The sequence below is a fragment of the Triticum aestivum genome, chromosome 4B, assembly GCF_018294505.1.
Source record: "Triticum aestivum cultivar Chinese Spring chromosome 4B, IWGSC CS RefSeq v2.1, whole genome shotgun sequence".
NCBI classification, from domain to species: domain Eukaryota; kingdom Viridiplantae; phylum Streptophyta; class Magnoliopsida; order Poales; family Poaceae; genus Triticum; species Triticum aestivum.
This window is the reverse complement of record NC_057804.1, coordinates 220,595,358-220,600,483: the sequence shown is the minus strand read 5'-3', so window position 1 is coordinate 220,600,483 and position 5,126 is coordinate 220,595,358. Positions and strand designations below refer to the sequence as shown.

The 5,126-nt window shown below is 43.0% G+C and overlaps 2 pseudogenes; both read right to left on the bottom strand.

The window, feature by feature from the left end:
- Positions 1–1,428: 1,428 nt before the first annotated feature.
- LOC123095238 (uncharacterized) lies at positions 1,429–1,512 on the bottom strand (annotated as a pseudogene).
- A 127-nt stretch (positions 1,513–1,639) lies between these two features.
- LOC123095239 (uncharacterized) lies at positions 1,640–1,723 on the bottom strand (annotated as a pseudogene).
- Between the last annotated feature and the right edge of the window lie 3,403 nt (positions 1,724–5,126).

The following is a 5,126-nucleotide window of genomic DNA, read 5'->3' as shown; positions in this document are numbered from 1 at the left end:
CAGCCTCGTTCTTTTCGGGCCTAGGCCTTTTTATTTTCTTGGCCTTCTCCTTTTCACAATTGATTTTTAAGCAATTTTGTTTATTTTCCTGAACTGTTTGATTTGTGGCCTTTTTAGGGCCCAAATAGTTTTTGTTTCATTTATGATGTATCAGGAATTAATGATCTGATCCTCAAAAATACAATAAATAATCAACATTCCCAATATTTCAATCACACAAATTTTCACAAATGGCGACCAAAATGAGTATATTATATATATTACAATCATGCGATAGTTCACATCATCTAGGAATTTAGAACACCCAGGAATATCTTTGAAGTAAACACCCAGGAACACCCAGGAAAATAAAACACCCAAGAAGATAAAACTAGCTACAAAGATGAAGTGTTCCCTTCTTCGAACTTCTTCAGCCTAGAGCTCCTGTAGAAGACAGGAAATTATGTTATCATGGCTGCCAATGAAAGCAATATCTTCCAACAAAGAACAACTAGGAAAAGAATAATTAACAGATACACAAGCAGCTAGGAGCATGGATAACATTAGTATACTGCTGCTGAGGCATTAGTATGGATAACGGAATAATGAAGTATGGATAACAATAGAAACACTAGTATACTACTGCTGAGGCATTAGTATAATGAACAGAACTTCCTGAAGTATACTGCTGCTGCTGAAGTATGCAGTTGCTGTTGCTGAGTTTGCATCAGTTTAGAAATCTTATAGAATAATTTGTTTATGCCAGGAATGCATCAGTTTGCATCAGTTTGTACAATACTAGAAAGGGCAAATAAAACAACAGAATTGCATAGGACAAATAAAACGTGTTAACCTGTTGTTGTTCTACACTTCAACATGGATAATAAATCTAATAGCGATGGTTGGCGTCATCCTTGCATTGGCTAGTTAAAACTAAGAGCAGCAGAGCAGATATGTTTATTATGCAGACAAACAGGGGTGCTCCTGTTGGGTTGCAACATGAAAGAGCCAGGTTTATTACTGCTAAAAAATACTTAGCGGCCACAAAAAATTACTATCAAAGGAATGGCAACGAATTTAAGGGTTTATTTTTGGCAAAATATCCAAGGTTCATAAATGCAAAAATGCAAAAAACGCCGATCTACTGTAGTTGTTTAACCATCACCACACTAACGAACATGTGTTCAAGAGAGTCGTTTGATCCAAAGAATTGAAGACAAATAAATGAAAGAGAAATGTTTCAATTCTATTCAGAAGTATAGTCCAAGCTATATCTGACTTCTGATGAAATGCATAGGTCCAGCTGATGACTACACAACAGCAACTACTTCAGACATTGTCTGGAGAAATGCTTATCTTTTTTATCCTTCAACAACGTAAAAAGAAATGACAACACAGCAACAACAACAATAGAATCTCACCCAACTAATGTACTAGAACTAGATCAACCAAGCATCAGTTTTAAAAAGCTCGGTTTAAGATACTTCAACAGCGTAAAATCTCAGTAGCATCTCCTTATAACATCATATGCTCAGCAGCATCTCCTTCTAACATCATATGCTCAGCTGACAAACGATTCAAATGCAACTCCTCTACATTATATCACACCAACACACATAGCTGCTTCTCTAGATGAGGAACAAAAAAGTTGATGGCATGCTAGGCATCAGTTTTAAAAAGCTCAATTTAGATCATCAAAGACCGGGAAGGATGCATCGGTCTAAATGTTTCACATCCTCTGCCCAGCACAACATCATCATCGTCGTGGAAATTCCCTAAACAGTCAGTTACCCACAAAAACATAGTGACCCACATCACCAATGAGATACTGTGAGAATGCAAGGACCAGATACTATGCAGAGCTACTAAGCAAATGGGATCGGGCAGAAGGGCAAAGAGAGGGAGGTGGCTACCTTCTCCACATGGGAACTACTTGGTGGTGATGTTGAGCAGCATCCTGACAGGGCCCTTGAACTTTTAGCTGCTTCTCCTTGGTGCCCTTCACCAGATCCGAGGTCACTGTTCATCACACGCACGCACAAATGCATCAGACCGGAGACGCACAAATCCAGCCTCATCCAACCAAGCACTAACAAACAACATGAATGATACTAACATAAGCCATACAGTAGCCTTGGAAGTGTGCAGTGAATTTGGACAGGAGTACATACATACAACACAGTAGAAACCTCAAGAATAATTGTGTGGAATACAATGAGGAATGTTTGTTGGGTCGAGGATGGGTCAGGTGCCCTTGATCACGACGACAGGGCAGCCCACGCTGTTGATGCAGTAGTTGCTCACACTACCCAAGAACATCATGTTCAACCAAAGGAACCGGATCAACTTGTTTATTTCATACACGAAAGGTGATGCCTATCATACAAGCAGGTAGACAACTGTCCTAGAAACTTCGTGATATAAATAGATTACAATATGAACTCCCCAAAAAAATCGCTAAATGAACTGATCTAGAAGGTTACTACAGTGCTACTACATGGCTGCACTAAAGAATGTGAAGATGCAGTTCTAGATACATAGGATTTGGATCAATTTTGGTTGTACACAATTGAGTTCTTCACTATGACCGTCAGAGATTTCCATGAAGCAATGCAAGTCGGTTTTCAGTAGCTACTACTAAGACAGAATGACTGAACAGTTCTATCCGCGACATTCAGTTCTATGGAAAGAAAAATGCTATGCCAAGGCGCAAATGCGCTATAGATCAAGGGAAATTTATCTATAAACATGGAGTCTCATGTCTGCAACAGCAGATGTAACACATACTTCACACTGTATCAGATTCATACGCAAAATGATGTTTATATAGTAGCACATTTCTCTGATAACCCAGTTTTTCCCAAATATTGTAGTGTGTCTCAGTAAACACGGATGATATCTGCAGTCGAATTTGGAACGAACAAATTTAACTACAGTCTACAAGTGTTGTACTGGCAAGAAAACTAATTTTAGAAACCGCAATTTCGTTTACAGTTCGTATTTGTGTTAGGAAGCAAGCCAGCACCAAAACAATCAGAAGTTTAGATCACCAAAGCGTAGAAGATAGTGCTGGTATTTCAGTTACCTCTTGACAAGGCTGAAAGCACGGCACCCCATTCTTCAGAGCTAAATGTTTAAGAAGTTTGATATAAATTGTGAATAGAACAATTCTTCAGAGCTAAATGTGCAACGAGCTACTGAATGTTATCACTTTGGAGGGTTACTATTCTTAGTTTTGAGAAGCCAAGACAACAGCAAGCTTATAATCAATCCAAGATGACAGCAAGTCCAAGATCTTATGGCAAAAGTAGAAACACCATCATAAGATTTACCACACAGAACATAGGAGATAAGCAGAGGGGAGGAATCAGTGGGATAACTTACAGGAGAGAAGCCTACGGTGAGGACGGCCAAGGCGATGGACCACCTCCCCTTGCAGTCGGCCTTGTAGTCAATCCACCTCCCCAAGCGCATGACGACGGCCTCCCACTCAGCGACCTGCTTGGTGACGATGCTCGAGCTCGAGCACCTACTTGTACCTTTTTCCAAGTCATAACAAAAAGAATCATAATATCCTTTTTCCAAGGACGATGAGGTTAGAAAATAAAAGGAATAACACGACCAAGGTTGAAACTCATGTACAAAACCTGAATAAAGCTCGGGTGCAGAAACGAGATTTATTTAGTATTGTTGGCTAAATCAAACGAATCAACTGAGTTGCAACTTCAAGTTCCATAATGATTTATGTCCCCAATAACATTCATATTTTACTTATCTACAAGATTACAGCAGTTGCAGACAATTCCCAATACCTAGCAGTTTTAGACTTCAGCAGATTCAGTTAACTATTTTTCAGACTACAACAATTTCAGTGAACTGTTTTAACACCTAACACTTTCAAACTTCAACAGATTCGGACTAGAGCAATTTCAGTAAGACAAGTAGATTAACACCTATCAGTTTCAAACTTCAATGGATTCAGACTAGAGCAAAATGTAATGCTCCTACAGAATGTTTTACATTTTCAAATAATGTCCACCTAAAGCTAGAAATGTCGGGGCAGTAAAAGATGAAACCTCCCGGCTACAAGTTTCGCACACAGCAGTGAACTCCCCAACACAACACTTATCACTTATGCTCTCTAACAATCAGATAGCAGGAACGCCTGCCTATCTTTTTATGTCGAGACCTTATGTTGGACAACTTGCACATCAATCAACTATTCATTGTTCTATTTTATCCTACGAGGCTAGTAGGTGCCGTTTAGCAGCACAGAGCGGCAGCTTTACCAGAGTTTTGATTTAGCCCAAGCTTCCCCTAATCTAAAGCCAACTCTTTGTTCTGACGCTGTACCCATTGCTACAGCACACGGTTCACCGGACGCCCATGCTACGCAGGAGCAAACCATTGGTCGATAAGGCATGACAGCAAGACCAGTCAGCCAGTGAGGGCCGGGCGTGGCACGAGGCTGGCTAATAAGCCGAAGGAGATACCGGGGGCGAAGAAGGTCGTCGGGAATCAGGTCTCTCGCCCTTGTAGAAAAGAATACGAAGGAGGGGCGGCGATTTGGTACCTGTAGACGAAGTCGCGGAGCCTGGGGTGGTTGGGCCCGATGAGGCGGCGCTGGCCGCGGAGCGCGAGGTAGTATGTGCGGCGGAGGCCGAGGAAGTAGGCGGTGATGGCGGTGATCTCCCACAGCACCATCTCTCTGCGGCGGATGCGGCAGCGGCAGATGCGGTGTTAAACTATTAGGCTAGACTTTCAGTAAGACTAGAGCGTTCATGGTGGCGCGGAGCTGGATGAGGTCAGGAAGGAGGGATCTGGGCGCTGCCTCGCCCCTCGCTCGATCTATGGATGGGCGTGGGAGAGGGTGGAGCAGCGGCGCTTGGGGGGTGGGGGTCGAGCTCCACCGGAGGGAGGTGGCCAACGCGCGCAGGAGGGAAGGAGGAGAGGGGAGGCGACGGGGTTCGCCATGGGATTGAGCGGGGAGGGGAGGATCAGAGGGGAGGCGTGCGAGGGCCGGAGAGCGAGGGGAGAAAGAAAGGAAGCGGGGGGGGGTGGACGAAAAATGTCCACGACGACTAGGGTTTCGGCTTAGGTGGGCTTGGGGTGAGGACAGCCGTTAGATCCGCAAAAATCCAACAGTG